Below are 27,477 nucleotides of genomic sequence, written 5' to 3'. Positions count from 1 at the left end.
GAAGGATATTTGAAAACACTATAGCATTTGATAAAGTTACCACAATATGTTTCAGGATATTATATGATAACATTCTTTGGCCTTTTATAATTGTTTAGAAGATGGGATGCATAGTTTCCATTAGTATGGCTGCCATTTATCAAATACCATATGCCAAACTTTATTTTTCATTAATTTCTCTCAACAACTACATAAGGTAGGTGAAGTTACTGAGACTTGGAGACATTAAGTAATTTGCTTAGGGTTATATAGCTGGAACTGGTGGCATCAGTCTCTGAATCCTGCTTTTAGTTTTGTTTTGTAAGTTCAAGGCTCATGTTCTTACACTGTGCACAATCCTCTGTTGAAATTGGGGAATCCTCAGGTAAATATACTATTCTTTGTTTATTCAAGAAATGTTGGGGATCCCTGGGTGGCGCAGCGGTTTGGCGCCTGCCTTTGGCCCGGGGCACGATCCTGGAGACCCGGGATCGAATCCCACGTCGGGCTCCCAGTGCATGGAGCCTGCTTCTCCCTCTGCCTGTGTCTCTGCCTCTCTCTCTCTCTCTCTCTGTGACTATCATAAATAAATAAAAGTTAAAAAAAAATTAAAAAAAAAAAAAAAAAAAGAAATGTTTATTGGCTATTATATGCTGGGCATCATTCTACAAAAAAAAAAAACAAGCCAGATACTGAAGGTTCCCTTTTACAGGTTCTATTAATAGGAATAGGGAAAGCTAGACTCTTCTCCTTTAGAGAAAGATTAGCAACCTTTCATAAATGAAGTGCCAAATGGCTTCTGTTAAGCCATTCAGTCAAGTGTCTATTGAGTGGTCGGGTTGAGGGAGTAGATACTGGCTTTGTTCTTAAGGAATTTATAATTTTGTTAAGCATGATCAGTTTCACTAGCAGAGGAATGGAAAATTCATTTAAAAGGCTGACATCTGGGGTACTGTGTGGCTCAGTTGGTTAAGCATCTGCCTTAGGCTCTCAGGTCATTATCCCAGAGTGTTGTTCCCCCTCACCCATTGAGCCGCATGTCCGGCTCCCTGCTCAGAGAGGAGCCTGCTTCTCCCCCTTCCTCAGTCCCTCCCCCGCTCCTCCTCTCTTTCTCTCTCTCTCTCTCTCTCTCTCTCTCTCTCTCTCTCTCTCTCTCTCGAGCATGCGCACTCTCTCAAGTAAATAAAATCTTTAAAATAAAAGGCTCACATCTACTAAACTTATAATCTACTAAACTTATAATCATCAAGAGGTTTTGGACAGCCACAGACATCAAGGGGATACTAGCAAGAGTATGTAGGTAGGGAGTAGGAGGTGGAACTGCCTGTAGAAAAAAAATCCACCTAAATGTCTTACAGGAATTGGAAATTCAGCATCGGCAAGTAAACATCCCTGGCTCTTCCAAACCTTTTCTTCTTGGTCATTCACCCAAATCAAAAACTTGCCACACTTTTCCTTTTCCCCTTCATTTTCACTTTAAAGTATTTTATTTTTCTCCTTAATTTTTTCTCATATTCTTCTTTTTCTGTCTGTTCCTACAGTCACTGCCATAGTTCAGGTCCTTTTCTATTATTATAGAGAGCACTCTATTTGGATAGAGGTTTGGCTGTGTAGAGATCTAACATAAAGGTCTACAACAGTATAGAAATTTATTTTTCTTTCACATAAAAGTCTAAGTATAGACAGTTTTGGGTTTGTATAGGCTGCTTCCAGCTTTATGTTTAACATCTTAACCCTATCACATCTGTGTGCCAAGTAAGAGGATGGAGGAAGTGGGGAAGAGGGATAACTCCTTCCCTTTAGATCCACATCACCTCCTTTGGCTGAAAGTTACCAGAAGGGATACTGAGAAATGTGATCCATATCCCTACTTAAAATTCAGGCTTCTATCACCACCACCACCAGCGCTATTATCATCATTATAGCTATTAAGAGACATCTAGCGGGATCCCTGGGTGGCGCAGTGGTTTGGCGCCTGCCTTTGGCCCAGGGCGCGATCCTGGAGACCCAGGATTGAATCCCACATCGGGCTCCCAGTGCATGGAGCCTGCTTCTCCCTCTGCCTATGTCTCTGCCTCTCTCTCTCTTTCTCTCTCTGTGACTATCATAAATAAAAAAAATTAAAAAAAAAAAGACATCTAGCAATCTGCTTTAGGAACCTCCTTATCCCTCTCTTTTCAGTTAAATTCTTCTCTGGCTAATTCCATACTGTTACCAGAGTAATATTTTTATTTTATTTTATTTATTTTTTGGTGCAAAAATGTGCTTTTATTATAGCATGGGGATAGGACTCATGGGCAAAAATTGCTGCATTGTGAATATGAGGAACTATTGATTATATACTTTTAAGCTGGGGGTGGGGTAGAGATAAAGGAAGTTTCTAAAGGGATTTTCATGTTAAAGAAGACTTACAGGATCCTGGAAGTATGACCAGAGTAATTTTTTTTTTCTTCAATAAAATGGTAATATCACTCTGTTTAATCTTTTAGTAGTTTGGCTTCAAATACTGAGGATGCCTCATGGTATTTGAAGAGTGTAATTGGCAGAGGAAATCTGAAATCTACATTACCTGTATCCTGCAGTCATAGTGTCCTGCATGACAGGGATACTCCTTCCCTATCAATAATGATTGGTGTTTCCTAGTCTATTAAGGCCTCAGTTCTATGTCCTTGACTGAGATATCTCTAGTTGACCAAATTGTGTCTTCTCCTGTTTTGTACTTTTGCAGTGAGGATATACATGAGGTAGTATAACTGGTTGGTTGGTCATAACTGAGAATAAATTCTTTTTTTTTTTTTAAGATTTTATTTATTTATTCATGATAGTCACACACAGAGAGACAGAGAGGCAGAGACACAGGCAGAGGGAGAAGCAGGCTCCATGTAGGGAGCCCGACACGGGATTCGATCCCAGGTCTCCAGGATTGCGCCCCCCTGGCCAAAGGCAGGTGCCAAACCGCTGCGCCACCCAGGGATCCCTGAGAATAAATTCTTGGCTCAGACAACCTAAGTTTGAATTTCTTTTCTTTTTTTTTTTTAATATTTAATTTATTTGTTCATGAGAGACACAGACTTGAGAGAGAGAGAGAGAGACACAGGCAGAGGGAGAAGCAGGCTCCATGCAGGGTGCCCAATGTGGGGCCCTCTCCTGGGACTCCAGGATCACTCAGTTTAGGGCCTGCCTGGACCGAAGGCAGGCACTAAACCACTGAGCCACCCAGGGATCCCCTGAGTTTGAATTTCTTAACCACCTACTAGAGTGTGACTCACTTACTTATTAAGCTGAATTTATTCTCTGTAGACCTGAGATAATAGTAACAGTAGTCCCTGCTTTCTAAGATTGTTGAGGGTTAGATGAGCTCGTAAGTAGGGTCTTTGGAAAACTACTCAAAAATGGCATTTATTATTTTTATATATGTATGTGTTCTTTATGTATATACATAATACTTGGGCATGTTTCATAAAATTTCTGCTGTATATGGTTTTTTATTGAGTTCCCTGGGTGTTTTCACATTAACTAGCCAGAGGTACAGACATTTTAGCATATTTAAAATATAGGTACTTTTTGTGCTGATTATCTTGCTGACTTTTGTACTTGGCTATATACTCTTTTAAGACAGGAACTGTATCCTACTCATTTTTTTTTTTTTTTTAATTCCTGGTACCTAGTAAAATACATGGCACATAAAAGACCCCTAGTAAATATGTGTGAAATGATTTTTTTAAAGGTTTTATTTATTGGGCAGCCCCGGTGGCGCAGTGGTTTAGCGCCGCCTGCAGCCTAGGGCGTGATCCTGGAGATCCTGGATCGAGTCCCACGTCAGGCTGAGAAGCAGGCTTCATACAGGGAGCCCGTCGCCGGACTCGATTCCGGGTCTCCAGGATCACACCCCGGACTGAAGGCGGCGCTAAGCCGCAGCGCCACCGGGGCTGCCCTAAAATTGTATTTTTTAAAGATTTTATTTATTTATTCATGAGAGACACACTCAGAGAGAGAGGCGGAGACACAGGCAGAGGGAGAAGTAGGCTCCATGCAGGGAACCCGACATGGAACTTGATCCCGGGTCTCCAGGATCACGCCCCAGGCTGAAGGCGGCGCTAAACCGCTGTGCCACAGGGGCTGCCCCAAGTGTTGATTTTCTAAAAAATATTTTATTCATTTGAGAGAGTGAATGAGCATGAATTGGGGGAGGAGCAGAGGGAGAGGGTGAAGCAGACTCCCCTGCTGAGCAAGGAGTCTGATGTGAGGCTTGATCCCAGGATTTTGAGATCATGACCTCAGCTGAAATCAGATATTTAACTGACTGAGTCCTCCAGGCACCCTTTATATGTTTTATTATTGGCCTTTAGCAGGTATAGACAGAAGGTACCTAAAGTTCCTAAATGTATGCTGTGTATAGTTTTTGAAAGAGGGAAGTAGTAACCCTTTTTTAGGATTAATTAAATGTATTGAACAAAGAGAAGATGCTGATCAATTTTATAGAATGTCATTGGGACACCTGGGTGGCTCAGCAGTTGAGCGTCTGCCTTCCGCTCAGGTCTTTTTTTTTTTTTTTAAATTTAAAAAAAAATTTATTTATGATAGTCACAGAGAGAGAGAGAGAGAGAGAGAGGCAGAGACACAGGCAGAGGGAGAAGCAGGCTCCATGCACCAGGAGCCCGACATGGGATTCAGTCCCAGGTCTCCAGGATCACGCCCTGGGCCAAAGGCAGGCGCTAAACTGCTGCGCCTCCCAGGGTTCCCCCGCTCAGGTCTTGATCCCAGTGTCCTGGGATCGAGTCCCACATCAGGCTCCCAGGAGGGAGCCTGCTTCTCCCTCTGCCTATGTCTTTGCCTCTCTCTGTCTGTCTCTCATGAATGAATGAATGAATGAATGGATAAAATCTTTAAAAAATAATGTCATCACTTTTTACATAATTGTTTTTCTAACTTGCATGGTCATAAAATTAGACTCTACCCAACTCCTCAAGGATACCTTTGTCCTAAGATAAAGATCTAAGACCTCTGTTGTCATTTCATTATTGATTGTTACTTTGTATGTGGTGGTACTCTAATATTAGCTCTTTCGTAGGCAAGGTTGTGCCTTTAATGGACATAGATTCAATTACTTGTAAAAGATAATTAGTTTTATTGAAATAAAAATACTGTAGGCTTTTTATTTATTTATTTATTTAATATTTTTTTTCTTTATTTGTTTATGATAGTCACACAGAGAGAGAGAGAGAGAGGCAGAGACACAGGCAGAGGGAGAAGCAGGCTCCATGCACCGGGAGCCCGATGTGGGATTCAATCCCAGGTCTCCAGGATCACGCCCTGGGCCAAAGGCAGGCGCCAAACCACTGTGCCACCCAGGAATCCCCTGTAGACTTTTTATTAACATATTGTGGGTAGTGAGGGCAAATTATGAAAAAAAAATGTGGACTTTCAGAATTTTGATGTGATTTTCAAAGTATCCTAACAAAATTGTTTGCTACTGAATACGAGAGCCCAAACTATCCAAATCAGAGGAGAATGATGCAGATAAATAATTCTTAAAATAACTATGAATTGGGATGCTTGGGTGGCACAGTTGGTTAAGCATCTGACTCATGGTTTCTGCTCAGGTCGTGACCTCAGAGTTGTGGGATTGAGCCCCGTGTTGGGCTCCTGCACTCTGTACTGAGTCTACTTAAGATTCTTTCTCTCTCAAATAAATAGATAAATCTTTAAAGAAAATCATGAATTATTCTTAGGAAGTAAATAATTATTTGAAAATCTAATGTTTATCTGTTGTGATCCAGTTATTAGTAGGATTAAAAACACAGTAAATGGTAATGAGATCACTTGTTTTGCATTTGACATTGTTATTTAAAAAAAATTTTTTTAAACATTGTTATTAAAGGCCTCAATAGATACTACTATGTATTTGTTCTTTTTGTATTTCTTGTTATTTTAGTAGGTCTGCAAATTGATTCCAGTTATATTAATCTTTGAATAAAAGAAATAATTTATTATATTATAAAATGGGTTTATTTTGTTGTCTTTTAAAAGTTGTTATGTTTTGGACTCTTAAAATGTTGATGCTTTAGATAAGATATATCTGGTATTGATATAACATTTTTATCCTGTTGTCGAAAAATCATTTCCTTAGGATCAAAGATATTTTCAGAGTATTTGATATTATTAGTTCTTCAACTTGTACAAAGGGTGAGAGATTCCCTAGAGTTCAGACATTGTGATTACAGTGTACTCATAGATTTTTTATTTATTTTAGTTTTTTATTTTTATTTTTTTGTACTAGTAAAGTTTAAAAAAAAAACAATATTTACCAGATTTTTACATCCAGAAATAAGATGTTTTTTCTTTCTTAGTTATGGTCTAAAGACAAGATTTTTTTTTTAAATTAATCTCTACACCTTGGGGATCCCTGGGTGGCTCACTGGTTTAGCACCTGCCTTTGGCCCAGGGCATGATCCTAAAGTCCCGGGATCAAGTCCCACGTCAGGCTCCTTGCATGGAGCCTGCTTCTCCCTCTGCTTGTGTCTCTGCCTCTCTCTCTCTCTGTTCTCTCATGAAAAAAATAAATAAAACCTAAAAAAAAAAAAAAGCCCTCTACACCTAGTGTTGGGCTCGAACTCACAACCCTGAGATCAAGAATTGTACCATCTTTTTTTTTTTTAATTTTTTTTTTTATTTATTTATGATAGTCACAGAGAGAGAGAGAGAGAGAGTTGTGAATGGGTTGTCCTTTGGGTACCTATCCCATCCAGTCATTTTTAAACAGAGGTAAAGTCACGTTATCCAAAACATGGCCATTGGCTCTCAGTGTAGTCATGGCATTTTCACCTAGAAGTGGGGTATGAGTCAGCATGTATTGTAAGATTTATTGATTTACCTAGTTTAGGTGAGTTACCAAAGAAAAAAATGTCATATGAATTTTTTACTAGATAAGTATTTTCTAAGGTACATTCCACAAAACAGTTCTAGGCACTGGCCTTTGAAGAGTAGTAACTTTGGCTAAATGTATAAGGAAAATTCTGCCTAATGTGTTTACTTCTTAGAGATTCACATTGTGAGTATGAGAATCCCTGCAATGTGAAAGTTTGATGAGCTATTTATTTATTTATTTACTTACTTATTTATTTATTATTTTAAAAAGTATTTTATTTATTTATGCATGAGAGACACACACAGAGAGAGAGGGGCAGAGACACAGGCAGAGGGAGAAGCAGGCTCCATGCAGGGAGCCCAGTGTGGGACTCAATCCCGGGTCTCCAGGATCAGGCCCTGGGCTGAAGGCGGCACCAAACCGCTGAGCCACGCGGGTTGCCCTCTTTTTAAAAAAAAAAAAAAAAAAAAAAGATTTTATTTATTTATTCATGAGACACGCGCACACACACACACACACACACACACGCAGAGGCAGAGGGAGAAGGCTTCATGCAGGGAGGCCGATGTGGGACTCTATCCCTGAACTCCGGGATCATGCCCTGAGCCAAAGGCAGACACTCAACCACTGAGCCACCCAGGCATCCCAGATGAGCTCTTTTTTGGTATAACATTTCACACACTTATTTCGTCACAGAGCTCCTAATGAATGGTAGATATGTCACTGAGTAGTATTTTGTGGAAGCATTGTATCTCACTGAATAGTATTTTGTGGAAGCATTGCATTAGAGTAAGGTAGGAGTCTGTCATCTTTCTTTAGAATTAGTTATTGTTACGGAATAACTATTGGTTATTTTAGTTGGTGGTCATTGACAGTAGAGGATGGTTGTTAAAAACATAGGCTTTGGCCTACGTAGATAGGATTTTAATTTCAGCACTATTTATTATATGTGATTTTATGTAAGAACTTAATCTTGGGGCATCTGGGTGTCTTAGTTAAGCATCTGACTGAATCAGGTCATAGTCTTAGGGTTCTGGGATTGAGCCTTGTATAGGGCTCTGCACTCAGCAGGAAGTCTGCTTTCCCTCTCCTTCTACCCCCCCACCCATAAGAGAGAGGAGGGAGAGGGAGAAACAGGCTCCCTGCTGAGCATGGGGCCCAATGTGATGTTCGATCCCAGGACCCCAGGATCATGACAGGAGTGGAAGGCAGATGCCCAACCAACTGAGCCACCCAGATACCCCAATAAAATCTTTTTTAAGAAAAGAACTTAATCTTTATGGGTCTCAGTTTGCTGATCTGTGATATTTTCTGTTGGATGCTTAGCCCACATCTGACATAGTTTTTTTTTTTTTTTTTTTAAAGATTTTATTTATTTATTCATGAGAGACCTAGAGAGAGGCAGAGACACAGGCAGAGGGAGGAGAAGCAGGCTCCATGCAAGGAGCCCGATGTGGGACTCGATCCTGAGAATCTGGGATCAGGCCCTGAGCTAAAGGCAGACACTCAACTGCTGAGCCATCCAGCTGTCCCCTGACATAGTTTTAAAGACTTAAAAAAAAAAAAAAAAAAGGCTTAATAAGTTGTGACTTGTAAAACTACCTATGTTTCTATTAGAAAATGTTTGGGTGCACCAGTTAGGACAATCATTCTTCTATAATAGGAAACTATCTTACATCTGAATAGTTTTATCTAGCATAATTCATGTGTTAGATTTCATTTTAGGATAAATATGGAATAATCTGGGCTCAAAAGAGAATCTCAATTTAGAGAAAAGGTATCGTTGGCAGAGAGGCTATTAAATCTTCATACCCAAGAGAAGAAAATATTGGGGTGGTGTAAGGAGATGTTACCATTTAAGACCTGCTGTATAGGACTGTGTGTGTAGGGGTTGACACTTTGGTGAGAGACCATGCTCTCTAGAGAGGGTGAACTAGATATTTGAATCTGCATTTACCTAATGATGTTTTGGTTTATAAAACAAATGTGTATCGATAAACATAATGCTCCAAGAGTGAGGGACAGCTACAGCCCATTTCTGAAAAAAGCAGTTAGCTGCAAGGGCTTGCATCAATTGTTACACTTTGTCTTATGAGTCCCCTCACTCTGCCACAGTTCATTGGACCATGGATTGGCATCAGTGATATATCACCTAGGCCTATTGGCTTATAAATTAACCTGACCTAAGAACTGTACAGTAGTTCTCTCTTACAGAATGGTTAATTCACTCAGTGTAATCCTCTTCATTAGGGAATTTGAATATGCACTAGCAAAGAAAACAGCAAAGAAACAGAAGCTCAGGGCAATAGAAACCATGTAGTAGAGAGAGTAGTCCTAGTGGAGAATTAAACAACCACTGTCACAGGAGAGGCAGAATAAGGAAATAGTTATAATATTTAGGGTTCTTACTGGATACCAGTGGATTTTTTGTTTGTTTAAAATTTTATTTATTTGAGAGAGCGAGCGAGCAAATGAGAAAGCACAGCAGGGGGAGTGACAGAGGGAGAAGAAGAAGAAGCAGACTCTTCTAAACAGGGAGCCTAACCCAGGACTCTGAGATCATGACCTGAGCTGGAGGTAGATGCTTAACTGTTTGAGCCATCCAGGCACCCCTGGGTACAAGTTTTTTTTTTTTTTTTTTTTTTTTTTTTTTTTTTTTTTTTAAATTTTTATTTATTTATGATAGTCACACAGAGAGAGAGAGAGAGAGAGAGGCAGAGACATAGGCAGAGGGAGAAGCAGGCTCCATGCACCGGGAGCCCGACGTGGGATTCGATCCCGGGTCTCCAGGATCGCGCCCTGGGCCAAAGGCAGGCGCCAAACCGCTGCGCCACCCAGGGATCCCCTGGGTACAAGTTTTATTTTATTTTGACCAGTGTTCCAGTTTTCAATGAGGCTTAATTGTGGAGACTTTTCTTGTGCTTCTGTACTATCCCACATATTCTTAGACTAAACTCTCATTGTGAAGTAACTTAAATGAATCTGCATATAGTTCTGGCAGTTGGAAAGAGCCCATCTTAATATTAGCACCTACATCCTTTAAGTAAAGCATGATAATTCAGTTAGTTGATGTAAATTAATTAATTGATTAGCTGGATGGGAGCAACAGGGACTTTGCTTGTGGCACTATTGACTAGGGAATGTAATAAAGATTATGCACCCCTTTTTTGACCGGTTGCCCCAGTCTTAGAGTGAAGAGACCTGGGTTTATGGCTCTGCTACCCATTAGCTTTGTATTTCATACATATGTATTTCATGGGCCAGAGTTTTTTTTCTGTAATTTGAATTAGTCAAACTATTTTTCTTTCACCAGAAAAGAAGCTTTTTAGTAAAATTGGTTGTTGTTCACAGTACTTAGAAATGGTTAGAGATAGCTATAAATCTGAAAAATGAGAGGAAATAATAGCAATCTAAGTAAACATTGAAATACTGATGTAGCTTAACTAGGAAAGTCTACTAGTATTCAGCATTGTTCTATTCTTTTTTTTATTCTATTATTTTGTTCATGAAAAAGGAATGTTGAGGGGATAGTATATTTTCATAGATGTGGCATTAACTTGTCTACTTTCACTACAGTGTTTATTTTTTCTTTTTTATTTATATTTCAAATATTTATAACCATTTCCTCTAGAGAATTTGACAAACAGGTAGATTTGTTTTTTTAATGCAGTGCTTTCCTAGGTTTTTCATCCAGAGTCAACCTGATAAGGGGGCAAAAGACCAAATGCTTTTTTTTTGTTGTTGAGAATCTTGATCTATGAATTAGATTAAAGTATGGACCAACTAAATTATACTATGATTCACTAATAGTGATATCTTAGGTCAACAGTAATTCTTACTTCTTGACAGAAAAAGTTCCCTTTAGAAAAAATAATTGCAGACTGCCTCCAAAGTAGTTATTGTACTCTTAATATGATAGATTAATATTTAAGCATTGGTAGATTCTGTGATTTAGAGATCTTGGTTGTAACTTTCTGCTTTCCCATGGAATCATGAACATAGCCAGGAGCAAAAAGAAGCTTTAAAAAAAGAAAAAAAATTTTTTTGGCAGTTTACCTTCTTTATTCCATTATGTATAATTACTTTGTAGGATCAGAAAAACATCTGTTGGAAAGGTGTGTAATCCAGTCTCTTATGACAGGTCTCTGTTCCTAAATGTAAATATGTAGTCTAGATTTGTATAAGAAATGAGAAATTCTAAGACATGACAAGGATGTGAGGAAATATTGACTTACCCTAAGACAAAATGGAATTAAGACCTGTTTGGTGGTCTGACATAGATGTCTCTAACATCATGTCACTTTCATTCATTTCAGTTTCAAAAGTTTTTTCCAAGGAAAGTGTATAGAATCTGGAGTTTTCCTTGAGGTTTCCAGTAGTACAAACCCTGTCTTCTGCAATCTGTTTTTCTATTTAAAATTCTCTGCAATAAAAAACAACAAAATCAAGTCCCCTGAAATCTTATGGAGGTGAAGTAATGTTTTTTAGTGTCTTCATTGTATGCACATCAAAGTCATGACATTTTTTTTTAAAGATTTTATTTATTCAAAAAAAAGATTTTATTTATTCATGAAAGACTCAGAGGGAGGGAGAGGAAGAGACATAGGCAGAGGGAGAAGCAGACTCCCCACGGGAGCCTGATGCAGGACTTGATCCCAGGACTCCGGGATCACCACCTGAGCCAAAGGCAGATGTTCAACCATTGAGCCACCCAGGTGTCCCAAAAGTCATAACATTTTTATTTTTTATTTTTTTAAATTTTTATGTATTTATGATAGTCACAGAGAGAGAGAGAGAGAGAGAGAGAGAGGCAGAGACATAGGCAGAGGGAGAAGCTGCCTCCATGCACTGGGAGTCTGATGTGGGATTCGATCCCGGGTCTCCAGGATCGCGCCCTGGGCCAAAGGCAGGCGCCAAACCGCTGCGCCACCCAGGGATCCTCAGTCATAACATTTTAATTTGTTTTTAATATCTGCTCCAGTGTAAGCTTCAGAATCACCAATGTACATTTCAATCCAGTGACCAAGCATTGTAACAGAAAATACTGCCTAAAATGAAGGGCTGTGAGGAAATAGTAGTATTTTCAAAGTTGCCCACCGGATTGTGGATATATCTTATGACAGAACAGGTGGATGAGATGAGTTCTAAGGAATTAACATGGTGATAATCCAGTGCCTTTGGCATATTTTTTAAGCTTCCTTTGGACATGTCCAAGTTGTTCGACGAAGGTTCCCATTTGTCAACTGTTACTTCATGCCGAATTGCTTTAATTTTTTTCCGAAAGCATCAAGAAACCGTTTTTCTGCTGTTTTCCATTCTCTATTCTGAAGTGCAAGCACACCAATCTTGTGCATAACAAAAGGATCTTCTAGTGCAGTGTTTAGCTTATGCAAAGCTTAGCGCTTGGCCAAAGAATCTTTCAGCCTATTTTAAGTTATTGGTCAATCCATATTACAATACAGTGTAGAGCATTGGCAAATGACACTCTTTCATCACCTATATTCTTATGAAGTAAGCAGCCATGGCCTGGTCATGCTCACTCTCAACTGCAAACAATTGCTGGTATGCTACCCATGTGGGCCTGTACTCTTCTCAAGAATTGTTGCTTTGCTGATACACTTTCTGACATGTTCATTTTTATGACCAACCATGAGATAATAGCGTCCCACTGCAAACCAAGATACAGGATTGCACACCAATATATGAGAAAGAGAGAAAAAGTCATTTGTTTTATTTAGCTCCACAAATGTCCCTGTATGTACAGGTAAACAGTTTGCATGGAAAGGATCTTTCGCTATTACTATAGAAGTAAGATGGTAGCACACTTACGTGCGTATGTATGTATGTATGTTATTTATTTAGAGAGAGAGAATGGTAAGCAGGTTTCATGCTATGGTGGAGCCCTGCCTAGGGCTCTGTCTCTTGATCCTGTCTCATGATCCTTGATCATGACCTGAGTGGAAATCAAGAGTCAGATGCTTAACTTACTGAGCCACTCATGTGCTGGCTTGTGTACATTTTAAAAATCACAGTTATGATGATGTCAGTCAGCTGAAGACACTGTCACATCCAGAATCTCTTGCAAACTATCTACATAATTAGGGAGGACAGTTTCACTGGTTTATTATACTTTTAAAATTTGTTCTCAAATAGAAAGTGTAGCAATTCCTTTTCTTCAGTACAGAGCATGCTAAAAGGTAATGACTCAAGTTCTTTTCTTTTTGGGCTGTCAACATGTGATGTGACATTAAAAGATTAAATGCTTCAAAACAGGCGTGGAGTCTGTAGCTATAGGTTGCTAGGGCTTGGTTATCCAGGTCATCTTAGATTTTCCCTTGTTAAGAGATAAATGGAACTTTTTTTTTTTTTTTTTTTTGAGAACCATGACATTTCCCAGTCATTGGAGGGGTATTTAAAGCTACTTTTATCAAATATTTTTCAAATAACGTTTTGTTGATTGTTTCTTCCATATCAAGAATATCAAGAGCCTGCTGATGCTTTCTTGCAGCATAATGACTTGTAGCTACAAGGTAGTGACAGCTTCCTTTGTTCAGTTTTTTGTGACTGAAGTGTATGAGCTGCTTTGTAATATAGCACTGTCAGGTAAAGACACAACCTTTAGAAGTCCCTGAATTCCTCATGAGAGAGTGAAGCTTATCTGCACAAAATAGAGCACATTGATACTGTTGCTGGTCCAGCTACTGAGAGATGTGCTAGATGTGCTTCTGCAGCTGCTGCATGTTTATGGCTGTGCAGCCTTGGTGTCCAGCTGAGCGGATTCAGCAGTCACCCTCCTTCCCACTGACCCTCCCTCCCCCCCGCCTGTGTTGCCTAAAATAAACATAAAGTTCTTAGGAGTTAAAATCACTGTCTTAAAGACTATGCATTAATGTACTGGCAGGGTTTACTTCTGATTTTATATAGTTCTTACCTCTATCTGTTGCACCCCCTAAAGAGAAAAATAAAAAGGTTTTCAGAAACAGAAGTTGTGACTGGCTTTCTTTCTTTCTTTCTTTTCTTTCTCTGTTTCTCTCTGTTTGTTTGCTTTTAATTGATTTATTCATGAGAGAGACAGAGACCTAGCCAGAGGGGGAAGCAGGCTCCCCCGGGTTCAAACTTGAGCCAAAGGCAGATGCTCAGTTAATGAGCCACCCAGGTGTCCCTATCTCTACTTACTTTTTCCTATCATTAAATTTTTTTTTATTTTTTTTTTTACAAATCAAGTTATATATTCATGTAGCTTAAAATCAAATTTCTATGAGGCATATTACAAAACCATCAAATTTCTATGAGGCATATTACAAAACCACCCGTATTGTTCTTCACTACTCTGTCCCCCACTTTTGTATTTTTCATCCCCAGAGGCAACTCTTGGAAACTTTTAAATGATTTTTTTTTAAAGATTTTATTTATTTATTCATGATAGTCACACACACACACACACACAGAGAGAGGAGTCTGCTTTGCTCTTGGGCACATTCTCTCAAATAAATAAATAAATAATAAATAAATAAATAAATAAGATCCTTTATTTATTTATTTTTTAATTTTTATTTATTTATGATAGTCACAGAGAGAGAGAGAGAGAGGCAGAGACACAGGCAGAGAGAGAAGCAGGCTCCATGTACAGGGAGCCCGACGTGGGATTCGATCCCGGGTCTCCAGGATTGCGCCCTGGGCCAAAGGCAGGCGCCAAACCACTGCGCCACCCAGGGATCCCTTGGAAACTTTTAAAGCTGATTCTTTTGGTATTTATTGCTTGTGTCAGAGGTTGCTAATTGTTCCCCTTCCTCAGAAATGGAACCTCTCTCTGGTTTTTAGCTGGGTGCATTGCTACCTGGAATATAGATATGCTGCAATCTTCTTGCAGCTAGTTGTGGTGATATGACTAAGTACTGAGCAAGTAAGTCACAGGTGACTTCTGGGAGGTGTTTTTAAGAATAAGGAGCAGAGCCTTCATTACCCTTCTTTCTTGCTGGTTAGAAGGTGGATGTTAGAATTGGTACTTGAGCTGCCATCTTGGACTGGGAAGTAAAAGCTATATCTTAAAGATTGTACAATGAAAAGACAGTCATGGGTTCTCCATACCAGTCCTGAATTATTTATGTGGAAGAGAAAAAAATTTCCCTGTTAAGTTCTTGAGGTTTCTGGTCTCTTGCAGCCCAACCTAAGCCTAACTGGTATACCTCCATGTCAGTAAATAAATCTTATATTACCGTTTTTTTTGTTTGTTTGTTTGTTAAAATATGTAACTATATTTCTTGATTTCTTGCATGAAAATGGAGATTGACTTTCACCTAGCCTGTTATATTTGCCTGCTCAGGCACACTTCTCACTTACCTGGCATCTTCCTAATACCTTGTTACAATGTAGTTTTGGCTAAATCAGTATTCAGTGCTTTCATTTTGACTGTGTAAATGAACTTAATAATCTTTGTTGTTTGCTTAGTTTTCTATTGCTTATCATTAATTCAAACTCAGCTAATTCTCCAAGTTATCTAAAATCTATTAGCTTTGTCTTCTTGAAGATCTCTCTCTGGGCCTTTTGAGATCTTTTAATATATATTGATTGTTTTGGTGATTGATGATGCACCACTGATATCTTGGAATTTATCTTCCCCCATAATTATGAAGATTTCCTTTTTTTTGTCTTCCTTGTGTTGAATTTTTTTATTCTTGGATCTCACTTCTTATTTTTTTCCTTAATTTTGTTGAAGTATATCTTTCAGTGGCATCAGTGGAAAGGGAGAGTACAAAGGAAGTGATATTACTGAGGCCTTGCTTGTCTGAAATATTTTTATTCTTGATTGATAATTTGGATTAACTAGAAATAATTTTCCCTCAGAAGTTTAAAGTTATTGATCCATTATTTTTTCGTTTTCAAGATTGTGAAGGGTCTAGTGCTACTCTGATTCCCAGTCTTCTGTGTGATGCTGTTTTCCCTCCCACAGAACTTTTGGGATCTTATATGTATTTCTGGTTTTTGAAACTTCATGCTTTTTAATGGGTCTTTTTGTATGCATTATCTATACTTTCAGTAAGCTCTTCTAAACTGGTAGCTTATGAACTTAAGTCCTTCCATTCTCCACTGTTTCTCTTCCCTTTCTGGAAGCCCTGTTTTCATTTCTTTGGTTTTTGTTTTTTAAGATTTTATTTGAGAGAGAGAAGCACGCACACTCGAACAGAGTAAGGGTAAGAAGGAGAGGGAAAAGCAGGGTCCCTGCTGAGCAGGGAGCCCAGCATTCTGGGCCTCAGTCCCAGGACGCCAGGATCATGACCTGAGCTAAAGGCAGATACTTAACCAACCAACTGAGCCATCCAATCATCCCTGGTTTTTGTTCTTATTCTTTTTTGCTGTTCTGTTAGTTTCTTCCCTTTTTCTTCTTTTTTTTCCCCCCTTTTTCTTCTATCTCTTTTTCATTTCTGCTGTCACTAAAAATATTTCAACAGCCTTTTTTTTTGTCTCTGAATATTCCTTTCCATAACATTTGGTGTTTGTTTTTATGGTTAGAATATTTTCTCTATGTCTTTAAAGATATTACTGATTTTATTTATTTATCTATTTTTTATTTTTTAATTTATTTATTTATGATAGTCACTCAGAGAGAGAGAGAGAGAGAGAGAGAGAGGCAGAGACACAGGCAGAGGGAGAAGCAGGCTCCATGCACCGGGAGCCTGACGTGGGATTCGATCCCCGGTCTCCAGGATCGTGCCCTGGGCCAAAGGCAGGCGCCAAACCGCTGCGCCACTCAGGGATCCTGATATTACTGATTTTAAAAAATGTTTTTGTTTCCTTGAATAAGACTTTTTTTTCTTTTATTAGCTTCCTGCCATCTTTTAGTTTTATTCTTCCCTTTTAGAGGCTTTCTTTAGCTTTCTCTTAATCTTGTAGTCATTGTGAAATTTTGGACTATTGGCTTCACCATTGGTTAAAAATGGGTGATCCTACTGGGATTGGGTTTGACAACTTCCCTTGAGTTTTTGTTTGTTTGTTTGTTTTTACCTTTGGTTTGTCAGATTTCCCAGATAAGGATCTTTCCATTTCCTGCCTGGGAGGTATAAATTTCGTTGCCAGAATTTGGGGAGCAGGGTAGAGGAAGATTCGAGATTGCAGAATTCATTGTGTAAACTTTTTTTTATTTTTAAAGATTTTATTTATTCATGAGAGAGAGAGGGGCAGAGACACAGGCAGAGGGAGAAGCATGCTCCGTATAGGGAGCCTGACGTGGGACTCGATCCCGGGTCTCCAGGATCATACCCCCGGCGGAAGGTGGCACTTAAACCTCTGAGCCACGGGGGCTGCCCCATTGTGTAAACTTTTACACAATTTCCTCTCTGCAGTTTGATGTGCCTGTTCTCAAATGCTAAGTATTCCCATAGGCCAATTATTCTCTTTTAAATTTTTTCCTAGTAGTAAATCTCAACTCTTCTGCTGGGATAGAGCAAGACAGTCACCCAGATATATAGAGAAGGGAGAGCATCTGGGGATCTGCTTCTTAACTAAGCATTTAAACAGTTCTACTCACATTTCATTTCTAGAAGTATCTGGTACTGCCAACTGCAGAGCTTGTTGAGAGTTCTGAAGTGTAAATCAGGTAGCTTCTTGTCATCCCTTATATTAGTTTAGGATTTAGTGTTCTGAGGTGAGCTGATTGAGCTAAATTTATCCTGCTGCTTTTCAACTTTTAAACTTGCATTTTATCCTATCCTGTTTTTTCCTTTCTCTTTGTGGTTGCGTTGCTAATCATTTGTTTCTTTGCTAACACCACTCCTTTATTTTAAAACTTTTCTTTTTTAAAGATTTTATTTATCTATTCCTGAGAGACACAGGCAGAGGGAGAAGCAGGCTCCATTCCACGCAGGGAGCCTGACATGGGACTCGATTCAGGGTCTCCAGGACCACACCCTGGGCTGAAGGCGGCGCTAAACCGCTGAGCCACCCGGGCTGCCCTATTTTAAAACTTTTGAAACTGAAAGAACTAGTAAGTTGATTTGCTTATTGACTGTAATACCTGGTCAAGTTACTGCAAAAGTATTTTAGAATTTCAGAATTTCCTGGGTGTTATTTTGTAAGATTTGTTTGCTTCATTAAAATGAGATGTCGGGCAACGCCGGTGGCGCAGCGGTTTGGCGCCGCCTGCAGCCCAGGGCGTGATCCTGGAGACCCTGGATCGAGTCCCACATCCGGCTCTCTGCATGGAGCCTACTTCTCCTTTAGCCTGTGTCTCTGCCTCTCATTCTCTCTCTGTGTCTCTATGAATAAATAAATAAAATCTTAAAAAAAAGTAAAATGAGATGTCAACTCTTTAAAAGGTGTTTTCTTTTTCTTTCTTTTTTTTTAGAGAGACCATGAGCCCGGGTGGGGGGAGGGGCAGAGGGAGAGAGAGATTTGGAAGCAGACCCCACATCCAGCACAGGGCCTGACTTCAAGCTCTGATCTCACCACCTGAGATCATGACCTGCCCAACTGACTGAGCCACCCAGGCACCCCTTAAAACAGTGTTTTTAAGATTAAGATAACATTTCTTACAATAAGAAAACAAATGAAAAATGTGTACATGTGTCTACTTTGCTTTATCGGCTAGGGCTGATACTGTTTTCCTTCCTTTTCCATTTCGGCCATAACAAAATGATAGATTATGAATTTTTTCTCTATAAGCTCTCATCTCTACCTGTTGGCTAACACAGGTAGATTTTTTTTTTTAAAGACTTATTTATTTATTCATGAGAAACAGAGAGAGAGAGAGAGAGAGAGAGAGAGAGAGAGAGAGAGAGAAAGAGGCAGAGACACAGGCAGAGGGAGAAGTAGGCTCCATGCAGGGAGCCTGATGTGGAACTTGAACCCAGATCCCAGGATCACTACCTGAGCTGAAGGCAGGCACCCAACCGCTAAGCCACCCAGGTGTCCCAAGACAGGTGGATATTAAACCAGAATAGAGGGGTACTTTGGTCGGTCAGTTGGTTAAGCATCTGCCATCTGCTTAGGTCATGATTCCAGGATCCTGGGATGGAGCCCCTCATTGGGCTCTCTGCTCAGCAGGGAGTCTGCTTCTCCCTTTCCCTCTGCCTTCAGCTCCCCCTGCTTGTGCTCTCTGTCTGTCAAATAAATAAATAAAATCTTAAAAAAAGAACCCAACTCAGAATAGAAAGAGGTTCTAGTAAAAAGAGAAAATTTAGTAAGCACAAAGAAATATGAATTTTTTCTGTCATTTGGCAGATATTTGTTGAGTACCTGTTATGTGCTAGTAATGCACAAAATGAACATAGTCTTTGTTCTTATGGAGTTTATAGTCAGTTTGAAAGACCTCTAGAAAAAAACCTTTAGGGTACCTGGGTGGCTCAGTCATTTAAGTGTCCAGCTCTTGATTTTGGCTCAGGTCATGATCTCAGGGTTGTGAGATCTAGCGTGGCATTGGGGGTGGAGCCTGCTTAAATTCTCTCCCCCTATCCCTCTGCAACCAACCCCCCTTCCCACCTCATGTTCCCTCTCTCTTAAAAAAAATGTTTGGGGGGATCCCTGGGTGGCTCAGCGGTTTAGCATCTGCCTTTGGCCCAGGGCGTGATCCTGGAGGCCCGGGATCGAGTCCCACATCAGGCTCCCTGCATGGAGTCTGCTTCTCCCTCTGCCTGTGTCTCTGCCTCTCTCTCTCTCTCTCTCTCATGAATAAATAAATAAAATATTAAAAAAAAATGTTTGAATGGCTGTTGCCTATAATGTCATACTATATTAATGTTTACAAGTACTCCAAAACAGTGTGCATCTCAAATTTAAATGTGCATTTGAATCTATTGGATATTTGTTACAAATATAGATGGTGATTCAGTAAGTCTGAGGTGCGGCCTGAGGTTCTACATTTCTTTCTTTAAAAAAATTATCCTTTTTAGCTATGATTTACATATGATAAAATTCACATATTTGGGACGCCTGGATGGCTCAGCAGTTGAGCGATGGCTTTTGGCTCAGGGTGTGATCCTGGATTCCCAGGATTGAGTCCCACATTGGGCAACTTGTATGGGCCTGCTTCTCCTCCCTCTCCCTATGTCTCTGCCTCTCTTTCATTGTCTCTCGTGAATGAATGAATAAAATTAAAAAAAAAAAAATTCACGGGGGCAGCCCCGGTGGCTCAGTGGTTTAGCGCCGCCTTCAGCCCGGGGTCTGATCCTGGAGACCCGGGATCGAGTCCCAGGTCAGGCTCCCTGCATGGAGCCTACTTCTCCCTCTGCCTGTGTCTCTGCCTCTCTCTCTCTCTCTCTGTGTCTCTCATGAATAAATAAATAAAATCTTAAAAAAAATTTCATGTGTTTTAGGTATATAAGTCAACAACTTTTGACATGTATGTATCTATATCTATGCAGTTGTTACAACCACTCTAAGGATCGCGTTTTTAACAAGTTCCAGGTAATGCTAATGAAGTTTGGTTTGAGGACCACACTTCTGAGTGTTGAGTCTATAATCATCAGTTGAGACTTTAATCACTCAAACTGAGGTAACTCAATAGAAATAGGATATTTTGGTTGATTGATTTTTATTTTAAAAGTGGTCATGAAAAAAAAATGGTCATGACTATATTTGTACATTTTTAAATGTTTTGAACGGAAAACAAAGCCTTGAAAATTAAAAAGATACCAGTTAGGTGATGAAAACTGCCCTATTCTTGCCTTCTAGCTACACAGTTTCCCTTTGCAGAGCCATTTATTGCATATCCTTCTTTAGATATTCTGTACAGAGAGAAGTAATTATGTATTTTAATTACCTGCTTACCTCCCTCTTTTTTACACACATGATTGCAGTTCAAATGTTCTTTTTCTTTGATGCTTTTTATTTTTAAAATCAGATTTTTATCTTTTGTTTTGTAACTTTAAAAAAATTGAAGTAAAATTTATATAGAATAAAACGCACATATCTTAAGTGTACAGTTTGAGTTTTAACAAACGAATATACCCTTGTAATGTAATCTCAATCAGGACTTTGATGCCTAACTTGGACAGGCTTCTGGCATGCTTATTTTGATGTTTCTAATTCTATGATCACACTTTTAAAAAAGCATTTTTGGAAAAAATGGAAATGGAAAAACATTAACGAACCACTATTTTATTGCATATAGGACTAATAAGTGCTTTTGAGATATCATCAACTACTTCAAAAAAAATAGACTTGGGAAGCCTGGGTGGTTCAGCAGTTGAGCATCTGCCTTTGGCTCGGGGTGTGATCCAGGAGTCCCAGTCCTAGGATCGAGTCCCACATCAGGCTCTTTGCATGGAGCCTGCTTCTCCCTCTGCCTGTGTCTCTGCCTCTCTCTCTCTCTGTCTGTCATGAATAAATGAATAAAATCTTTAATTAAGGAAAAAAAGAAATAGACTTTTTTTTTTTTTAGAGCAGTTTTAGTTTCATAGCAAGATTGAAGGGGAAGTACAGAGTTCCCATATATACTCTACTCCCACAAGCACAGCCTTCTCCATTATCAGCGTCTTGCACCAGAGCAGGACTTTTTTCTTTTCTTTTGTTTTTTTGTTTTTAATTGCAGTTCAGTTTGCCAAGATATAACACCCAGTGCTCATCCCATCAAGTGTCCCCCTCAGTGCCTGTCACCCAGTCACCCCAACCCCTGCCCACCTCCCCTTCCACAACCCTTTGTTCATTTCCCAGAGTTAGGAGTCTCTCATGGTTTGTCTCCAGAGCAGGTTTTTGTTACAGCTGCTGAACCTAACTTGGCACATCCTAATCATCCGAAGTCCATACAAAATACAGGATAGTTTCACTACCCTAAAAATCCTCTGCATTCTGCTTGTTCGTCTCTCTCTCTTCTTAACCCCTGGCAACTACTATTGTTTCTTTGCTTCCATAGTTCTGCCATTCCTAGACTGTCCTATAGTTGACATAATGCCATATGTAGTCTTCTCAGATTGGTGTCTTTGACTTAGTAATATGTATTTAAGGTCTTTGTATGTTTCTTCATGGCTTGATAGCTCATTTCTTTTCATCTGTGAATAATATTTCATTGTCTGTATGTGCTATAGTTTATTAATCCATTGACCCACTGAATGACATCTTGGCTGCTTCCAAATTTTAGCAATTATAAATCAAGCTACTCTGCATATGATGTGCAGGTTTTGTGTGGACATGTTTTTAATTCCTTTGAGTAAGTATCAAGGAGCATGGTTGCTGGATTATATAAGAAAAGTACATTTAGTTTTGTGAGAAACTGCTAAAGTGGCTGTATCCTTTTGCATTCCCACCATCAGTGAGTGAGAGTTCTTGTTGCTTCATATTCATGTCAGTATTTGATGTTGTCAGTGTTTGGATTTTGGCCATTCTAATCGATGTGTTATCTCATTGTTCTAATTTGCAGTTCCCTAATGAAATATGATGCTGAACATTTTTTATATGCTTATTTGCCTCTTTTGCATATCATCTTTGGTGACGTGTCTCTTCAGATCTTTTGCCCATTTAAAAATTATTGGGTTGTCTATTTTCTTAGTGTTCTTAATGTTGAGTTTTAAGAGTTTTTTTCTATATTTTGGAGAAAAGTCCTTTATCAGATATTTTGCTTACAGATATTTTTTCCCAGTCTGTGGCTTATCTTCTCATTCTCTTGAATTGACTCACTTATTAGGTGGAGATTCTGAAAAAGATTGTAGGTTAACAAAAGTTCTGATTAGAGAATGGTTTATAATTTCATAACATAAGGAAGGTCTTCAGATAAAAAATTTTTCAAGTACTATTTACACATTCAGAGTGATTTAAGATTTTACTAATTTTGTGAAATATGTATCAGTTATATTAACCTGTGCCTTATTCAGAAAAGAAAGGGGGATCCCGGGGTGGCTCAGTAGTTTGGCGCCTGCCTTGGGCCCAGGGCATGATCCAAGACCTGGGATCGAGTCCCACATCGGGCTCCCTGCATGGAGCCTGCTTCCCCTTCTGCTTCTCCCTCTGCCTGTGTCTCTGCCTCTCTCTCTCTCTCTCTCTCTCTCTCTATGTCTATCATGAATAAATAATAAATAAAATTTTTTTTTTTTTTTTTTAAAGATTTTATTTATTTATTCATGATAGACACACACAGAGGGAGGCGCAGGCTCCATGCAGGGAGCCTGATGTGGGACTCGATCCCGGGACTCCAGGATCATGCCTGGACCGAAGGCAGGCACCAAACCGCTGAGCCACCTAGGGATCCCCAATAAATAAAATTTAAAAAAAAAAGTAATTACAGTCCTGAAACAAAATACAAAAGAAAATAGATGAAAGGAGGCTTCCCTTCTTTTTTTTTTTTTTTTTTTTTTTTTTATCAGATACAAGATTTTGAGTAGAGAGGAGAAAAGACAGAACAACAAGGCCTGGAATCTGAGTGCTGTGGGAAGTACAAAATGGCTCAGTTTGGCTGGTGCCTTATATATATCTATATAAAGGAAGACCCTAAGAAAAAAAATTACAGATGGGTTGAAACAACCACACTAACACACCAAAATAAGTTGTGTTAGTGTGGTTGAATCACATGTGTTTTTTGTCCTCTCATCTTATACATTTTATGTAATACATGTAAAACTAAATGATTATAAATTGTTATAGTAAATATTTGTGCATTTTACTTTATTGTTTAAAAGTTTGGTCAGGGCAGTCCCAGTGGCGCAGTGGTTTGGCGCCGCCTGCAGCCCAGGGCATGATCCTGGAGACCCTGGATCGAGTCCCATGTCGGACTTTCTGCATGGTGCCTGCTTCTGTCTCTGCCTCTCTCTCTCTCTCTCTCTCTCTCTCTCTCTCTCTCTCTGTGAGTGTCTCTATGAATAAATAAATAAAATCTTAAAAAAATTGAAAAAAAAAAAGGTTTGGTCAAAACAGTGTTGGGAAAACCTGAGAATGAAGCACATAAAGTGTTGAATATTGGGTAATTGCATTGAAAGGGTTTGCAGTGTTTTATAGTTAGCTGTAAAAGTGTTCTGTACTTTTAGTGACAAGGAAAGCTGAGAAACATCTGAATGTGATGTTTTGCTATGGTAGAATTGGTGAAATTTTAATCTTCTAGTGTCTGGCTCTTTGAAGAAAAGAAGACATTTAAGAAAAAAAATCATGGGGTATTGCCTATGAGAAGAAGAGAAGGTAAAATAAAATGGGAGTCCTGATAAGTGCAGCTATTGAAAGGACATGTAAAAGGAAGGACAGCCATATAAACAGAGATGACCATAAAAGAGAGACACTAGATGTTAAAATAGTGTGGAGAAGGCCAAAGCTTGGAATGAAGCATGTGACAAATGCTTAAGTATATAAAAAGCTTTTAAAATAGTTTTAGTAGCAATGACAACAAAGAAAGAAAGAATAGTCTTGCTATTTGGACTGTGGTGTTATAATAGTAAATTGTCAGAGTGAAAGCAGAGCTTTTCTGTTTGCATTTGGCTTTGATCTTTTATTTTAAGGAGAATTATCTCTTTTTACTTGTATTTGAGTATAGTTGACATACAATGTTACATTAGTTTCAGGTATACAGCATAGTGATTCAACAAGTTTATGTGTTATACTATGCTCACCACAAGTATAGCTACCATCTGTCACCATATACTACTATTACAATTGAGTATATTCCCTAAGCTGTACCTTAAAATTTTTTTTTTAATTTTAAAGATTTATTTATTAGAGAGAGAGAGAGATAGAGAAAGCACAAGTGGGGGGAGGTGGGGAAGAGCAGAAGGAGAGGGAGAAGCAGGCTCCTGACTGAGCAGGAAGCCCAATGCAGAGCTCCCTCCCAGGACCCCCGGATCAAGACCTGAGCCGAAGGCAGATGCTTAACCAGCGGAGCCACCCAGGCGTCCCTAATCTGTGACTTTTATTCCCATAACTTATTAATTCCATAATTGGAAGCTTCTACATCTCCCCTTCACTCATTTTGTCTATAGCAACCATCAGTTTGAAGGAGAATTATTTTCAGAATAAAGAGGATAAAAGAATTAGTGTTCTTTTCTTTTCTTTTCTTTTCTTTTTTCTCTTCTCTTCTCTTCTCTTCTCTTCTCTTCTCTTCTCTTCTCTTCTTCTCTTTTCTTTCTTTCTTTCTTTTTTTTCATGAGAGCCACAGAGAGAGAGAGAGGAAGAGACATAGGCAGAGGGAGAAGCAGGCTTCATGCAGGAAGCCCGACGTGGGACTCGATCCCAGAACTCTGGGATCTCGCCCTGAGCCAAGGCAGACGCTCAACCACTGAGCCACCCAGGCATCCCAGGCTAGTGCTCTTTTTATCAAGTATGCTTATTTTGTAAGATTGTCATTTTTGTTGTGAATTAAAAAAACTAATCTGTATGGGGAGAAAAATGCCACCTTTTACTACTGATTCAATTTCATTAATAAGTAAGAAATCTATTCAGATTTTCTTTTTCTCCCCCCCCCCTTTTTAAAAATATTTTATTTATTCATTCATGAGAGACACAGAGAGAGAGAGAGGCAGAGATACAGGCAGAGGGAGAAGCAGGCTCCATGCAGGGAGCCTGATGTGGGACTCAATCCCTGGTCTCCAGGATCACACCCCAGGCCAATGGTGGTGCTAAACCGCTGAGCTACCGGGGTTGCCCTTTCTTTTTCTTCCTGATTCAGTTTTGGAAGATTGTATGCTAGGAATTTATCCATTTCTACTAGGTTGTCCAATTTACAGGCACATACTTCTTTTATAATCTTTTAAAATTATTCTGTGTATTTCTGTGGTGTCAGTTATTTCTCTTCTTTCATTTCATTTTTTTTTTTTAAGATTTTATTTATTTATTCATGAGAGACATAGACTGAGAGAGAGAGAGGCAGAGACACAGGCAGAGGGAGAAGCAGGCTCCATGCAGGGAGCCCGATGCAGGACTGGATCCCGGGTCTCCAGGATCACACCCCGGGCCGAAGGCAGGCGCTAAACCACTGAGCCACCCAGGGATCCCTCCTCTTTCATTTCTAATTTTAGTATATGTGCTGCCGAGGCGAGCACATCTCCTCTTTCATTTCTGATTTTATTATCTTTTTTAGTCACAAGTCTAACTAGGGAAGCCTGGGTGGCTCAGCAATTGAGTGCCTTCGGCTTAGGTTGTGATCCTGGAGTCCCAGGATTGAGTCCCACATCGGGCTCCCTGCATGGAGCCTGCTTCTCCTTCTGCCTTCTCTGGGTCTCTCATGAATAAATAAATAAAATCTTTTTTTTTTTTAAAGTCTAACTAAATTTTATCAACTTTATCTTCTCAAAGATTGGTCTCATTGATCTTTTCTATTGCTTCTTAAGTTCTATTTCATTTATTTTCACTGTAGTGTGTATTATTTCCTTCCATCTACTAGTTTTTTTTTAAGACTTTATTTATTTTTTAAAATTTTTAAAAATTTTTATTTATTTATGATAGTCACAGAGAGAGAGAGAGAGGCAGAGATATAGGCAGAGGGAGAAGCAGGCTCCATGCACCGGGAGCCTGATGTGGGATTTGATCCCGGGTCTCCAGGATCGCGCCCTGGGCCAAAGGCAGGCGCCAAAGCGCTGCGCCACCCACGGATCCCCCATCTACTAGTTTTGAGCTGTGTTCTTTTTTCTAGTTTGGTAAGTTGAGATATTTTTCTCTTTCTTGAGGAAGGCCTTTATCACTATAAACTTTCCTTTTATTTTTTTATTTTTTTAAAGATTTTATTTATTTATTCATAGACACAGAGAGAAAGAGGCAGAGACACAGGCAGAGGGAGAAGCAGGCTCCATGCAGGGAGCCTGATGTGGGACTCGATCCTGGGACCCCAGGCTCACACCCCAGGCTGCAGGCGGCACCAAACCGCTGTGCCACTGGGGCTGCCCTATAAACTTTCCTTTTAGAACTGTTTTTGCTGCATCCCAAAGATTTTGGACCATTTGTTTACATTTTCATTTGTCTCCATTTATTTTTTAATTTCTTTTTTGAGTTTTTCTTTTTTTTCTTAGATTTATTTATTTGAGAAAGAGAGCAAGGAGGATGGGCAGAGGGAGAGGGAGAGAATCTTGAGCAGACCCCTCGATGAGTGCAGAGCCTAATGTGGGGCTCAATCCCAGGACCCTGAGGTCATGACCTGAGCTGAAATCAAGAGTCGGATACTTAACTGACTGAGCCATCCAGGTGCCTGTCCTCTTTGACTTCTTTGTTGATCCATCCACTGTTTGGTAGTCTATCATTTGGCCTCCATATGTTTTGGGTTTTACAGTTTTTTTCTTGTACTTGATTTCTAGTTTCATACTGGTCAAAAAGATTCTTAACATGATTTCAGTCTTCTTAAATTTTTTGAGACTTGTTTTGTAGCCTAACATGTGGTCTATCCTGGGGAATGCTACATGTGCACTTGAAAAGAATATGTAAGGGCACCTGGATGGTTCAGTTGGTTAAATGTCTGCATTTGGCTCAGGTCATGATCCCAGGGTCCTGGGCTTGAGTCCCAACATCAGGCTCTCCATAGGGGAGCCTGCTTCTCCCTCCGCCTATGTCTCTGCCTTTCTCTCTCTGTCTCTCATGGATAAATAAATAAAAGTTTTAAAAAGAATAAAAAATAAAAACCTGTACATCTTTATTTTATTTTTTATTTTTATATTTTAAAATATATATTTTTTTAAGTAATCTCTCTTCCCAGTGTGGGGCTTGAATTTACAATCCAAGGTCAAAAGTCACATGTTCCA

General features: G+C 39.4%; 1 protein-coding gene and 1 pseudogene across 2 annotated transcripts in view; one reads left to right on the top strand and one right to left on the bottom strand.

Moving 5' to 3' along the window:
• The window catches only part of SBF2 (SET binding factor 2), a 454,973-nt gene that overhangs the window by 20,828 nt on the left and 406,668 nt on the right, over positions 1–27,477 (top strand). The gene's annotated exons all lie outside the window — the stretch shown is intronic.
• Positions 11,084–13,332, bottom strand: LOC102151314 (annotated as a pseudogene).

The sequence above is a fragment of the Canis lupus genome, chromosome 21, assembly GCF_011100685.1.
Source record: "Canis lupus familiaris isolate Mischka breed German Shepherd chromosome 21, alternate assembly UU_Cfam_GSD_1.0, whole genome shotgun sequence".
Lineage (NCBI taxonomy): Eukaryota > Metazoa > Chordata > Mammalia > Carnivora > Canidae > Canis > Canis lupus.
This window is presented reverse-complemented; position numbering and strand designations above follow the sequence as displayed.